Source organism: Piliocolobus tephrosceles, chromosome 9 (assembly GCF_002776525.5).
Source record: "Piliocolobus tephrosceles isolate RC106 chromosome 9, ASM277652v3, whole genome shotgun sequence".
In the NCBI taxonomy this organism is placed as follows: Eukaryota; Metazoa; Chordata; class Mammalia; order Primates; family Cercopithecidae; genus Piliocolobus; species Piliocolobus tephrosceles.
The window spans coordinates 1,951,728-1,967,780 of NC_045442.1; positions in this window are offsets into that span (position 1 = coordinate 1,951,728).

Consider the following 16,053-nt stretch of genomic DNA (forward strand, 5'->3'; position numbering starts at 1 on the left):
CGACACTGGAGCCCGGGGCGTCTTCCAGCCAGGGCGCAGCTGCCCTCTGCTGCCCCCCGCTGGCCGAGCCTAAGCAGTCGCTCAGCGCAGACCTTCCTTTCAGCCTGGCGGGTTCCGCCCCAGTGGGAGGCGGCATCACCCCAGTTCCTACAAACGACCTCTGGAATGGAAAGCACACCCGGGCCGAGGCCCGCACTCCTGCCCGTGCTGACCCTGTGGACACCCAGGGACTTAGGATAGGGAGCGGAGGCTGCCTGGATGTGTGGCGCGGGCGCCTGCTGTGGAGACACCAAGTCCGGAAACCCTGGCCCTGGCGTTGGTCGCAGCAGGTTTCTATACTCCCTAGCAGGTGTCTGTGCCCCCCACCAGGTGTCTCCCTCCCCAGCAGGTATCTGTCCCTCCCCAGCAGGTGTCTCTGCCCCCCTCCCAAGTCAGGCGTCTATGCCCTCCAACAGGTGTCTGTCCCTCCCCAGCAGGTGTCTATGTCCCCCCCAGCAGGTGTCTGTGCCCCCCAGCAAGTGGCCAGTGCCTCTCCTGGCAGGGTTCACAAAGAATTCTTCTGTCCCTTTGGCCTTCTCCTTAGGAAGCCAGTGGCACTGCCTGACCCTTTCTCTGCCAGGATTGCTGTTTCCTAAGGTGAGTGCCCTGGGGTGAGTTTTCTGAGGTGAGTTCTTTTGGAGTGAGTATCCCTGGGGTGAGATCTAGGGTGGGTGCCTCTGGGGTGAGCATTCCTGGGATGAGTTTCCCCTGGGTCAACACTCCTGAGGTGAGTGGCCCTGGGGTGAGTGCTCCTGGGGTGCGTGCCCCTGGTCCAGGAGCCCAGTGTTTGCCACACCCCTTCCTCATGGAGAAAGCAGAAGCCTTGGAGAAGGCTCTGAAGAAGCTGGGCGTTCAGTAGGAGAGACATGGGTGAACCAGGGAAGGGACAGGGAACCCAGCAGGTACATCATAGCCGGGTGAGTGTGGACACACCCCACACCCCACACACCACAAAACCACACACACACCCCACACAACATGCACACACGCCACACATACTGCAAAACCACACACACCACACAACACACACGTGCCACACACACCACAAAACCACACACCACACAGCACACATGCCACATACACCACACCACCACACACACCACAAACCACAAAACCACATGCAAAACACAACCACACATACACCACAAAACCTCACATACACAAAAGCACAACCACATACACTCAACACACACCACACAAGCACACACCACATGCACCACACACCACATACATACCACACACACACCACATGACACACACACAGCACAAAACCACACACAAAACAAACACATAAACCACAAAGCCACACACACACAAAACCCACCATACACACTACACATGCACCACACACACACATCACACACACATGCACATCACACATCACACACAGCACATACACACACCACACATACTGAAAACTAGACACACACACACACTACACACATACATGGCACACATCGCACTCCCCACCACACACTGCACGTATGCACACACACTCACACACTCACCACAACACTCAAAGGCGCAGGCTGGTGCCAATGTGCCAACCACACAGCTGCCTGCCCCCTGGGATGAGTGTGCCCTGGAAGGAGGCAGTCAGGGAGATATGGGTGGGCACCCCTGTGACTCTGCACAGTGTTTGGGGCTGTCAGGGGTTAGCGGGGGATGGGGAGTAGGATCCTGGCTGGGCCCTCCAGCCCCACACTGACTTCGAAGTCCATCTTGGCCATTTCTAGCAGGGTCCATGTGGCATGGCTGCAGGTTTTGGGCCACTCACCATGCCGGGCATGGCCAGCTCACTGCCTTCCAGCCTCAGGGAATGCTCCAAGAAGTGGGCTGCAGGGAGCCCTCCTTCTTCCTGTCGTCGGACCAGACAGACGTAGCCCATGTGGTACTTGGTGTGCATGGTGCTTGGTGAGTATGGTATTTGGTGAGCATGGTACTTGGTGTGCATAGTACTTGGTGAGCATGGTACTTGATGTGCATGGTACTTGCTGAGCCTGGTACTTGGCATGCATGGTACTTGGTGAGTGTGGTACTTGGTGAGCCTGGTACTTGGTGAGCCTGGTACTTGGTGAGCCTGGTACTTGGTGTGCAGAGTACTTGGTGAGCATGATACTTGATGTGCATGGTATTTGGTGAGTGTGATACTTTGTATGCCTGGTACGTGGTGAGTATGGTACTTGGTGAGTGTGGTACTTGGTGTGCATGATACTTGGTGAACATGGTACTTGGAGTGCCTGGTACTTGGTAAGTGTGGTACTTGGTTGCATAGTACATGGTGAGCGTGGTACTTGGTTGCATAATACATGGTGAGCATGGTACTTGGTGTACATGGTGTTTTGTGAGTGTGGTACTTGGTGTGAGTGATACTTGGTGTGCATGGTACTTGGTGAGCGTGGTACTTGGTGAGCGTGGTACTTGGTGTGCATAGTACTTGGTGAGCATGGTACTTGGTGTGCATGGTATTTGGCGAGTGTGGTACTTGGTGTGTGTGGTAGTTGGTGTGCTTACTACTTGCTATGTTTGGTACTTGGTGTGCATGGCACTTGGTGAGCTTTGTACTTGGTAAGCATGGTACTTGGTTTGCCTGGTACTTACTTGGTATGTGTGGTACTTGGTGAGTGTGGTACCTGGTGTGTAACCACCTCGGGGCTGCCTTGCACCCACTCCATAGGAACGGGCCTCTCTCCCACCAGCCTTGGGCTGGGCTGGATGTGGAGGAAGCCTACCGTATCTTACAGCAACGATTCTTCCCACTGAGGAGAGAGGCCATTTCTCTTACTGTCTCCTGTCTCCAAAGAAAAGGAGGAAGTAAAACTGAAAAATAACAGACTGATCAGTGCCACTGGCCAGGCCTGAAGATTAAAGATTAACCCCAACCCTAAATCGCTTGTGCTATCTATAGATCACAGACAATGCTATGGAGAATGCTTGCCTTGCTTACCCCTACCTAGTCCGTACCCTGTGCTTGCTTAACCTATCACGACCCTGTCACGCAGACCCCTTAGAGTTGTAAGCTCTTAAAAGGGCCAGGAACTCTTTCTTCAGGAGCTCGGTTCTTTTTTTTTTTGAGACGGAGTCTCGCTCTGTCGCCCAGGCTGGGGTGCAGTGGCCGGATCTCAGCTCACTGCAAGCTCCACCTCCCGGGTTTACGCCATTCTCCTGCCTCAGCCTCCCGAGTAGCTGGGACTACAGGCGCCCGCCACCTCGCCCGGCTAGTTTTTTGTATTTTTTAATAGAGATGGGGTTTCACCGTGTTAGCCAGGATGGTCTCGATCTCCTGACCTCGTGATCCACCCGTCTCGGCCTCCCAAAGTGCTGGGATTACAGGCTTGAGCCACCGCGCCCGGCCTTGGAGCTCAGTTCTTGAGATGCAAGTTGGCTGACTCTCCTGGCTGAATAAAGCCACTTCCTTCTTTAACCCAGTGTCTGAGGGGTTTTGTCTGTGCTTGTCCTGCTACACCATGATGTCCGGGTGTTGGGGCATCGATTTCTCTGTTCTCTGGTGGATGTGAAGCTCTGTGAGGGTGGAGACCCCCTCCTACCGTGGTGGTCTCCAGTTCTAAGCCCAGGGCTCAGAGCATGGTGTGGAGGAGGTGATGTTTGATATGGGGCCACCGTCCCTGGTCATTTAGTCTTAGGATGATTCCCCGCACCCTTCCCAGTGCTTTAGAAGTGCTTTAGAAAGTGGCAGCAAAGTTGCCCAGGCAGAACCAGCCTCTGCTCCACCAGAGCAGGGTTCAAGGGGGAGAAGAGGAGCCCGGACCCAGTGTGGCCTCCCAGGGCATGTGAGCAGCCTCAGGGAGCGAGTGGGGCGGGGTGCACTTCCAGGGAAAGCTGATTGGCCAGAGGCCTCCTGGTCCTTGCTCTCTGCTGCCTCAGAGGGTAATGGCCTTCTCTCCTGCACACCCTCTCCCTGTCACTAGTACCCCTGAGTGATAGGAGCTCACTGCAAACTAGCTGGGCCACTCGTGGGCAGAACCCAGGTCAGCCTGATCTGAGCTCTTCCCAGGATTTCTGACGGGACCTGGTAGGGGAGGATTTGGGTCATGGGGCTGTCAAGACATAAAGCCCAGTGCCAGGCAAAGTTGACGGTGGGGGGTCAGAGGGAAGCAGAGAGAGGGGTCAGAGTGAGAAATGCCCCTGAGCCCAGGCAGGGATGGAATCAGCTCAGCCAGTGGGGCCGGAGAGTGCCGGGAACCCCAGGATAGAGGACACTGATGGTGGTAGCGGTGGGGAGGACCTCGTGGGCCTGGAGTGGAGACCTTGGCTTCCAGAACTCTGCCTGTGTGGGGGAGGACTACACTTCGGTCATCTGCATCTCAGCCTGGGATACTCCGGGGCCTGCCCGGGCCACTCCCTCACCCCATGCCCACGCCGTAGCCCAGAAGGAGGGGTGTGGGATCTCTCCAGTGGACGCATGTAGCCCCCACCCATCAGCACCCCGGGTCAGCCCCTGGGCCTGACCGCACCTGCCTCCAGAGTTTTGGCCACACGGACCTATCCAACAGTCCTGGCCAGGTCCCCCCCACATCCCGGCCCTCCCTGCAGACCAGCCTCCTGGCTGGAGCTGCCTGCATCCACCTCATTGTTTGTGACTCTTCCGAAGAAAGTTTTCCACATGCAGGCCCACCTCCTTCCCCTCCTCTTATCGCGGTTCACTGTTTTGCATTTTTCACACGTTGGTTTCCGGCATACCACACTGGACAAGTCCATAGGCACCACTTTTCCAAGAGCCCATGCTCACTTCGTTAGTGTATTTTTCCAATAAGTATTTCAAAATGAAGGTACGTACATTTTTTAGACTAATGCTATCACACATTTATTAGGCCACAGTGCAGTGCAAACATACATTTGACATGCGCTAGGAAACCAAAAAGTGTCTGTGGCTGGATTTGTTGTGATTGCCACTGTGTTGCAGCGGTTTGGAACCGAGCCCACGAAGCCCCGAGATTTGCCTGTGCCTCCTTATCCTCCCAGCGTCTCTCTGAGCTCCACCTTGGGCTTAGAAGAAATGCAGTGAAAGATGGGCTGACACCCAAAAGGAATGAAAAACCACTGAAAATCTTTGCTGTAGCCTCTCAAGAAGTGTCTGAGAGGAATGGTGCTGAATGAAAAATGGGTTCTGCCATTCTCCAAAGCGTCTGTCCACCAAGTGGGGCACTCTCTCCTCAGTCCCTAGCCTCTCCCTGTGGGTCTGGATGTGCTGTCTTTTCCTTGGTGAGAACTCTTTTTTTTTTGGAGACAGAGTTTCACTCTTGTTGCCCAGGCTGGAATGCAATGGCACGATCTTGGCTCACTGCAACCTCCACCTCCTGGGTTCAAGCGATTCTCCTGCCTCAGTCTCTTAAGTAGCTGGGATTACAGGCATACGCCACCGCGCCTGGCTAATTTTGTATTTTTAGTAGAGATGGGGTTTCTCCATGTGGGTCAGGCTGGTCTTGAACTCCTGACCTCAGGTGATCCATCCACCCCAGCCCCCCAAAGTGTTGGGATTACAGGTGTGAGCCACCATGCCCAGCCAAGAGAACCCTTTCTAATGCTCACGTGGTGGGTCAATCACGCCTTCCACAGTTCAGTCCCCATCGTGATTCTTGGAGCCTGTGAATGTGACCTTACTTGGAAAAAGGGTTTTGTAGCGTGATTAAAAGTCTTGGGACGGTGAGATCATCCTGGATTATCCTGGCAGGCCCTAAATGTCACCACATGTATCCTAATCAGAGAGAGGCGGGTGGAGACTTGACGCACTCAGGGGAGGAGGCGGTGTGAAGATGGTGGGGAGAGCAGAGTGATGTGGCCGAAAGCCAACCACTGCTGGCAGCCCCTGCCGCGGGAGGAGGAAAGAAATAAGCCTCCTGAGGAGGCACAGCCCTGCTGACACCTTGATTTCAGCCCCGTGAAACTGGTTTTGGACTTCCGGCCTCCAGACCTGAGAGAGAATACATTTCTGTTGTCTTAAGTTGTAAAATTGACGGCAGCTTGTTACAGCAGCCGTGGGAAACTGAGACGCCCTCCAATCTAGTTTTGCTGGACTTCTCTGCGTATTTTGGATACAAACCCTTTAGGAGAGGTGTGTTTTGAAAATATTTTCTCCCAGTCTGTGGCTTGTCTTTTCATTTACTTAACAGCATCTTTTATGGAGCAGAGGTTTGAAATTTTAATGAAATCAAACCTCAATTTGGGGTGGTATCTGAAAACCAAACCCAAGGTCACATACGTTTTCTCTGTGGCGTATTCTGGAACTGTTCATTTTGCATTCTACATTTTGGTCTCTAATCTACTTTGAGTAAATTTTGTGAAGTGTAGAGGATCTATGTCTAGACTGATTTTTTTTTCCCATGGGATATGCAGTTGTTCTAGCAGTGTTTGTTGAAAATATCGTCTCTGCGCTATTGTATTTGCCGGTGTGCTTTTGTCAAAGATCAGTTGATATTTATGTGGGTCGATTTCTGCACTCTCTATTTTACTATGTTGACTTATTTGCTTGTTCTTTAGCCAATACTACACTGTCTTCATTACTGTCACTTTATAATAAGACTTGGAGTTGGGTGGTGTCAGTCCTCTGACTCTGTTCTCCTTTAATATTGTGTAGGCTATTTTGGGTCTTTGTCTTTCTGAATAAACTTTAAAATCAGTTTGTCAGGATCCACGAAATAACTCAATGGGATTTTGATGGGGAGTGCATTGAATCTATAGATAAAGTTGGGGAGAACTGGCATCTTGACAATATTGAGTCTTCCTATCCATAAACATGGAGGATCTCTCTATATATTTAGCTCTTTGATTTCTTTCATTAGAGTTTTGTTGTTTTCTTCATATTGGTCTTATACATATTTTGTTGGATTTATACCTAAGTAATTCATTTTCTTGGAGGTTATATAAATGGTGTTGTGTTTTTAATCTCAAATTCCAATTGTCCAATGACTGCTATAGAGTAAAGAAATGGACTTTTGTATATTAGCCTTGTATCCTGTAGTCTTGTTATAATCACTTATTAATTCCAGGATTTTTGGGGGTGATTCTTTGAGATTTCCTACATAGAAAATCATGTCATCTGTGAACAGTTTTGTTTCTTCTTTCCGAATCTATACACATGTTATTTCCTCTTCTTGTCTTATTGCACTAGCTACGACTTCGTGTATGGCATTGAATAGGAGTGGCCAGAGGGGACATCCTTGCCTTCTTTCTGATCTTAGAAGAAAAACATCTAGTTTCTCACCATCTAATGTTAACTGTAGATTCTTTGTAGATGTTCCTTATCTATTTGGGGAAGCTCCATTATGTAAAAAGTTTACTAAGTTACTATGGCCGGGCATGGTGGCTCATGCCTGTAATCCCAGCACTTTGGGAGGCAGAAGCGGGCGGATCCCCTGATGTCAGGAGTTCAAAACCAGCCTGACCAACATGGTGAAACCCCATCTCTACCAAAAATACAAAAATTGGCCAGGTGTGATGGCAGGTGCCTGTAATCTCAACTACTCGGGAGGCTGAGGCACGAGAATCGCTTGAACCCAGGAGCCAGAGGTTGTAGTGAGCTGAGATCGCATCACTGCACTCCAGCCTGGGCGACAGAGTGAAACTCTGCCTCAAAAAAAAAAAAAAAAAAAAAAAAAAAAAAAGTTTACTAAGTTACCATAAGAAGTTCTTTTCTTAAAAAACCTGTTTAGAAAGTTATTTTCCAGAATTAACAGTGGAAACATGTTTCAGGGAGCCTCTTTCTCCATGGGCTGCCTGTAGATTCCCCTTTCCTCTTTGCTCCAGGATAGACCCCTGCTCCCTCCAGGCAGACCTGCCAGCTCCCCGCCCCGGGCCCCTCTTGTGTGTCTCCCACAGCACCTAGGCCTCTGTCCTCCCCGTGCCCGCTGGCCTCTTCACTGTCAGAGCCTCCCACGCTCCAGTCCCCTCAGCCACCCCAGCCTTTCCTTCAGTCTGGAACATTGTCAGACCACTGAAGTGGCACCTTTGGATTTAATCAGCCTTTTTTAAAGGAAAAGTTGTTTTCCTGAAGCAGATTTGAAGAATGAGGTTTTACCTGCTGGGTGTTGTAATCCCTGCTGAGGCTTCCTTCGATACCTTATTAGCACCTTCGAGGGGCAGTTAGTGTGTTTGGCCAGGATTCAGGATCACCGCCCCCCCTCCCAGGGAGTCCTGTGCCTACCTGGGGGTCTCAGGAGACAAAGGAAGACGGGACCTAGGCAGAGTCCCAGGGACACTCCTGGTGGGGGTGCAGCGACCTGGTGGGACGTGGCCGCCTGTCATCTATCCCCTCTTACAGATGAGCAAACTGAGGCATAGCAGGAGGAAGTAACTTCCTGAAGTCACACGGCTAATTTGTGGCTAATTTGTGGCAACCCAGGCCTGGAGCCTGAAACCTGAGTCTAAGCAGGAGAAGCTGCTTCTCCATCTTCCCCTCCGATCCTGGCCCCCAGGCGAGGGTGGGCGGACCAGCTGGGTGGAGAATGGGATGGGGCCTGCAGTGACCACTGGCAGGGAATTGGGTAGTGGTCCCCTCCATCTCCAGGCCTCAAGAGACAAGAAGGCTGCCTTGAAAGACAGGAAGAGCTAAGAAGAGAGAAGTGGGTAGCGGGGCCTGTGGAGGGGAGGCAGGGACTGTGGGGTCTCCTCCAGCCACCAGAAGGAGAGCCTGAGCTGGACCCCTGAGCCTGCGTCCAGGATGCCAGCCTCCCTGCAAGGGAGGGGAGGGAGAAGCCTGGGTCCAGGTGGAGGCCCCTTCAGGCCCTGTGTGGCTCCTGGGGACTGGGCCCTAATGCCTGGGCATGTCCACCCTCCCACACCTGGAGGATTGGGGCTGGGGCTGGGGCTCCAAGGGTCCTGCTGATGGCCTGGAACAGGGCCACCCACAGCCACCCAATGGGAGACAAAGCCCTGCATCTGTCATGGGCCTGGGCCTGCCCCCAAACACAGAAACTGTGCAGAAACAGAGGGCAGCATCCCCCTTGAGGCAGAAGCAGCTGAAGGTGTTGGGGGGCAGTGGCCTGTGGCTCACTTTTCCTTCAGATCCAGTTGGAGGGGAGGACCCAGGCCCCTCAGCGTCACTGCCATATTCTCTGGGGAGGGGCGGGCGGGGCAGAAACACTCTTTGGCAGGTTGTGTAGACAAGGCCTAAATAATTTAGACTTGGGACCCATTCCAAAGGCAAACATCCTCCCTGACCAGGAGATCCTGGCACCTGCCTCTTCCAAGGGGAAGTTCCCATGGAAACAAACTCCCGCCCCCCCCCGCCCCAGCTGAAACCCCTCCACCCTTCGACTCCGTTCTGGAGGACTGGAGCTTTGAGAGGCACCTTCACACTCGCCCAGCCGGTGCTTCCTTGGCTGGGGAGGGAGGGCAGGGCTCAGGGCTTGGCCGGCAGCCCCTGTGGAGGTGCATACTTGCTTTCTGGCTCCTTCCTGGGATGCTCCTGGCAGGAGGAGGCAGATGCACCAGATCAGAGGAGGGTCTCAGAAAGCAAATGCAAGCAACAGCAATGAAAGGGACTGGCCGCGGGGTGGAGCCCTCGTACCTCATTTGAAAGGGTTGGGAGCCGGCTCTTTAAAGGCAACTTCACTTTTCGCTGGACTTCTGTTAAGTTGTCTGCAAAACATGCAGGAGGACATCTGAAGTGAGACATAGCATTGTTGAAATTTATCACAACCTTCAGGTTCTGTTTCCCGAGACTACTCCCCCCGTTCCTCGAGCTCCTCCTCATTCTCCTCCACCTTTTTCATCTGTCATCACCTTTTAACTTTCATTGTTTTAGAGAGGAGGAAACTGAGGCATTTTCCTGTCACTCTCTGAAAGAAAGAGAAAAAACAAACAAAGAAAAAGCCCATTTCATTCACCTTATAAGAAACAGGTAGGAAAAAATAAAACTCATTTCTCCTGAGTTTGGACACAAAATCTTCCTCCTGGGTTGGCCACTGGGGAACAAAGTTCTGGTCTCTGAGAAATGCTGTTAAAATATTCCATGACTATTTCATTTTAAATATGAATCTGGTTTCCACTTGAGTTCTGAGGAAGAAAGTGTGGGAGATTCTGTTGCGATTCAGTCTTCAAAAAGGTTTTTTTTTTTTTTTTTTTATTATACTTTAAGTTCTAGGGTACATGTGCATAACGTGCAGGTTTGTTACATATGTATATATGTGCCATGTTGGTGTGCTGCACCCATCAACTCGTCAGCACCCATCAATTCATCATTTATATCAGGTATAACTCCCCAATGCAATCCCTCCCCCCTCCCCCCTCCCCATGATAGGCCCCATTGTGTGATGTTCCCCTTCCCGAGTCCAAGTGAGCTCATTGTTCAGTTCCCACCTATGAGTGAGAACATGCGGTGTTTGGTTTTCTCTTCTTGTGATAGTTTGCTAAGAATGATGGTTTTGTGATGTTGGGTTTAGAGCTTTGCGTATTGATGTCACCAAATGGGGCCAGTAACATTAAGAGAAAAGAAGTAGGTTTGCCAAATCATGGGTGCAATTGCAGATGTGCTGCTGGTTACAAGGACACCTCCACCCTTTCCACGGGTCCCTCAACTTTGCATTTCTGGAGCAGGGCTGGGCATGCGTAGCATTGCCGAGCGTCCCAGGAAGGAGCCAGGAGGTGAGTGTGCACCTCCTCGGGGGCTGCCCACCAAACCCTGACCCCCCCACCCCCAGCCAGGGAAGCACTGGCTGGATGAGTGTGGAGATGCCTCTCAAAGCTCCAGCCCCCCAGAATGGAGTCTAAGGGTGGAGGGGTCTCAGGTGGGGGGTAGGAGTTTGTTTCCATGGAATCTTCCCCTTGGAAGAGCAGGTGTCAGGATGCAGGAATGAGGGCTTCCCAGAGGGGCCACAGGGGCCAGTTTCCTGGAAGAAGTTGCATGGCGTCCTGTTCCAGCACCCTGAGGGAAACAAAGCCATTTTCTAGCACAGAGGAAAGAGATACTGAGGAAGCCAGACAAGAGCGGCCAAGATGAGGCATCTTCCTTCTGGGATGGGTGTGGTTGGGCCAGTCTGCTTTCTCCTGGTGGAATTGGTCAGAGCCTCTGAGGTCTCCCTGCATGGCACTGGGCCTGGCCTGAGCACCTTGTCCTTGGCCTCAGCCTGTCCTTCCTGGCCTCCCAGGAATTCCCACCGAGCTCTGGGGTAGACCAGATACACGTTTATTGAATTAAAGAATTCATATTGGCCAGGCACGGTGGCTTTTGCCTGTAATCCCAGCACTTTGGGAGACCAAGGCTGGCGGATGGCCTGAGCTCAGGAGCTAGTGACCAGCCACGGCAACACGGTGAAACCCCGTCTCTACTAAAATACAAAAAATCAGCCGGGCATGGCAGCATGTGCCTGTAGTCCCAGCTACTCTGGAGGCTGAGGCAGGAGAATCGCTTGAACCCAGGAGGCAGAGATTGCAGTGAGCTGAGATTGCACCACTGCACTCCAGCCTGGGTGACAGAGTAACTTTGTCTCAAACAAAAAAAAAAAAAAAAAAAAAAAAGTAGAATTAATGTCTGCTCTTAATCCCAGATCTCCAGGAAGCTCTGCCTATAGAAACAGGCCTCCTAGGCCGGGCGCGGTGGCTCAAGCCTGTAATCCCAGCACTTTGGGAGGCCGAGGCGGGTGGATCACGAGGTCAGGAGATCAAGACCATCCTGGCTAACCCGGTGAAACCCTGTCTCTACTAAAAAATACAAAAAACTAGCCGGGCAAGGTGGCGGGCACCTGTAGTCCCAGCTACTCGGGAGGCTGAGGCACGAGAATGGCGTGAACCCGGGAGGCGGAGCTTGCAGTGAGCTGAGATCGCGCCACTGCACTCCAGCCTGGGTGACAGAGTGAGACTCCGTCTTAAAAAAAAAAAAAAAAAGAAACAGGCCTCCTTGTTTATGGGGTCCCCTACTGAGGAGAATCACAGCCTAAGGCATCCTCTGACTTTGAAGGGGTTCCTGCAGGGAGTGGTTGCAGGGTGCAGGTGCGGACATGCCAGGCTGTGGAGGGGAAGTGGCCAGAACTAGCTCCAGTGCCTAGGGCCTCTGCTCAGTGCTGCTACGACCCAGGAATGGGAGCATCCCCAGAGCACCTAGGAGCAGAGTCCACCCCTTCCAAAGCCAGCGTCCAGGGTTGCTGCGTTGCCCGCGTTCCCCCAACGCCCGTCACGCCTGGTACCACTGTTCACTCAGGAAACAGCTCCCTAGCGGGGTGGAACCTGGAGCTGGGCCCCTAGCCACCACCACCTGGGGTTGTTCTGAGAGGGAGCTGCCAAGCCTGGGCCGCCCGGGTCCTGCCTGCTCCGAGTGCAGCGTGAGGACGAGCCGGGGCCTCTCCCCTGTGTAGTTAGTGAGAGTGGATGTGCAGCGCCGGGGGGTCAGCAGCAGGCTCTTTGCTTTCATGGAATCACGGACCGGGGCTGCCTCCCCAAGGTCCCCGGGAGGGCGTGACAGCCTGGGAACTTCTGGAGGATGGGATCCAGTTAGAGATCCTTTCCTCACGAGGCTCAGCATTCGGGCAAGTCCTCTGTTGGATTAGGAGGGCCCTGACTTAGATCCCAGGCAGGGCGGGACCCGGGGACACACAGGGCGCTTGAGGGAAGGGAGAGCCCGGGGTCTGGCTGAGTAGGAGGCGGGTTCAGCAGGTGTGGTGACGCCTGGTCCTCTGAGGCCTCCCTGATGCATGGGGTGTTTGGGGCAGTGTTTGTGGCCATAACGTGAAGCAAGGAAGCCCAGAGTCCAGGGGTGGGTGCCGCTGAGGACCTGTGGGGACCCCCATCCTTGGGGAGGACTTGTCCACAGCAGTGGCACCCAGTGGCAGCAAGAGCGACCGTGGTGGATTCAGAAACCCACCTGGGCTCCTGGCATTTTGAGGGTGGGGTGGAGGCGGCGAGCGGGAATTCCTGGGAAGACATTACCTGGGAAACAGAAGGGAAGGGACCATAATTATGTCCCAAGACACAGCACGCAGCCCTGTGTTCTCCTGGAGGGCCAAGGTGGGCCTCCGCCTCTCTGAGGGTGCACACCACGGGGGTGCTTGTTCACAGAGGACGCCCTATGTAAGCCTCAGGTGAGTTGAGTTGGGTCCGACCAAGGCTCCCACTGATTGCCATTGTCTCTGCCTTCAGGGACCACAGAGACCCCCGGGCCTGCTCAGGGTTTGCCATGGACTTTGGCTGCTGGAAATGGGGCCTCTGAACTGCGTCCCTGGCTGGGACTAAAGGCTCCTGCATTGAAGTCAGGGGTTAATACCCTGCTGTTAATTCCAAAGCTGGAAAGAATCCATGTTCTCCTGTCCCTCTTGTCCCGTAGCTCCCTGTCATGGTGAGACCCCACTGGTCTGAGACAGCAGGGATTTTTGATTCTTCTGGTTATAGATTGATGAACTCAGTTCCGACCTCCAGTCCCCAGGAGGACTTTCCAGAACCCTCTGTGCCACCCAGTTTCTTCTCTGGGTGTCCAGCATCCTGCCCTGAGGGCTGGCTCATGGCCCACTCCTGCCTTGGGCTGTGAGCCCTGGAGCCCCGGCATCTCCCCAGGGCTTGGTACACTCAGCTGGTCAGAAAACCTTTGCAGGACTCAAGGGCAGATCCTGCATGGACCCTGGGCCCAGCCTCCCGATTCCCTCTTGGTTGGACTCAGCCTGTGAGGGTGTCTGAAATCTGCAGCTGAGAATAATGAGCGCCCCATGCTGTAGACACTCGAGAGACCCATCGGTGCTGTGTAACCTCACAGAGTTCCTGCCACAAAGACGATTCCGAGGAGCACGGAGTGTGACTCATTATACTTCACTGCGTCTCTCAGTCACCTGATATTCTAAGTACACAGATTTTCAAACAGGGTTCCAGGAACTTCTATCACTAGAACTGAAGATTCATTTTCCTTTATCTGGGAGCTCATTTTGTGTTCACTATTTTAATACTTGTCATTTCAAACTAATATATCAGAGTCAAGCAGAGAATAATTTACTTGGAAAAACGAGACTCCATAAATAATATAAATAACGGTAAAAGAGTAATTTGGGTGCATTTGCAGGATATTTGAGAACTTGAATGCTGGTCTAGAACGGTACGTGTTGTTTATTGTCACTAGTTTGCCATGAAGGACGTGTGATTCCACGAGTTGGAGGCAGGGATGCTCTGGGCCCTGGGCCACACCCTGTGACTTGCAGGCAGTGAGCTTCACGGGAAGGCGTGTGAGTAAGCGTGTTCTCCAGCGTCCTTGTCTCATCCCTAATCATGAGATCTAGGCTGATAAGAAGCTAATGCCAGGAAAAGAAAATGTGTGTCTTTCGCCAACTCTCCATCTGCTGGGCGGAGCTCCCGTCTGTAATCCAGCCTCAGGCCAGATTGCTGATCGCTTCCCTCACCGCCGAGTCACAGAAGCACACAATGTATACACAGTGTATCTGCATAAAGACGATGCATCTTCCCAGAGCACTGATCTGACTCCATGACGACTCACGGAAACATTGTTTTCTGTATTAAAATGAATAAGTATATTATACAGAGTGAAATACTGGCATTACAAAAGAGTTAATCAAATTTGTAGGACATTTTCTTTGTGTGGCTGGTGGGTCCAGGCCACATTCCAGATCCCTGGTGCAACAAGTTCACTCACCTGGAATCTGGGGAAAGCCCTGGCAGCCCTGGGGCAGGTGTCGTCCTGCCCAACTTGGCCGTCCAGCCCCGAGGTTACTCCCTGGGTGATCTTGGACGGGTTGCCCCGGTTGGAGAGCCTCTGTTTCCAGGCCCTGTCCCCTGGTGTGATCCCAGTAGGTGAGGGTGAGGGGACCTGGTCCTGGGCAGGCTTGTCCCTGCCTGGCCCCTCCCTCCCCCCAGGCTGGTGGGTGACGTCAGCTTCAGTCACTCAGACCTTTTGATCTAAACCAACTTCTGCTGTTTATTCAAGACATGACCATCCGAAGGTTTTGAAGCTTTTGCCTGAGAATTGATTTGGATTTTAGTCTTTGGGCTCATTTTTACCTTTTAAAGATGACAGCATGTAACACTTCAGGGGAAGAAAGGCGATATTGTTGGTGGGTTGAACTGTGGAAAGTATTTGGCAAGACAGGTCCTGGGGACCCAAGGACCCCCACAGAGCTCCTCTGAACTCGCCTCTGCTGAACGTGTGCTGACTCAAGGGGAAGGCGGTGCTTTGAAAACTCTGCTTCTCAGATGAGTGGGAACCACGGACAGGCGTGTTGGAAGGCCCCGCAGCCCGGCCCCACCAAAGGCACTTTGTTGCCTGCCCCCCGTTCCTGTGTCCCCACCCCTCCGCCGAAGGATTGGTGGGTGATGGCCTCATATGTTTATCATCACAAATTAAATACACTTATTTTGGACATTGTTAACATGCTCATCAGCTCTGATTTTTAAAATATTTGTTAAAATAGCAGGAGTTCAATTTTACCCTTTAAATGGGGTGAAAGTCAGTCTTATTTTATTTAGTTGGCTCAACATAATTGCAAATAAGGTCTTAAATACAGCTTATTAACACTTTTAATAGGATGTAAAAATCCCAACATTTCAACAGAGATAACATTCTGGCATAAAAATAAGAGCAATTATGAAGGCTTTAGGAGGTGAAAAGTCAACTCTGCCTTACAGGGATGATGCTGGAGATTTTATTAGTAGATGTGGATTTATGTCGTCTGAGATTACTCACCAACAATGTCATTCCTCCCAGCCCAGCTGAAGCTGCCCTCCATTTTCCTGGGAGACCAGCACCACTGTGGCTTCATTTTTGATTTCCCAACTGTGGAGTATTTGGGAAGGGTCCACCCTGCACCTGGGCAGGAAGGCGGAGTCCTCTCAAGTTTCTCCTCTTGCTGCTGGAATTGTGGAATCCTTGAAGTAGTCTCGAAACAACCAATCCTCTAGGTCTGGGACCTTCATTCCCAGGCTGGGAGAATGGGGCCCTGAGGTCAGAATCTGAGTTTTACCCCCAGGAGAGTTCTGTGACTAGAACTTCCCACCAAGATGAAAGGTTAGAATCCGAATTTTCGAGTTTTACCCCCAGGAGAGCTCTGTGATAGAACCTTCTAGAACTTC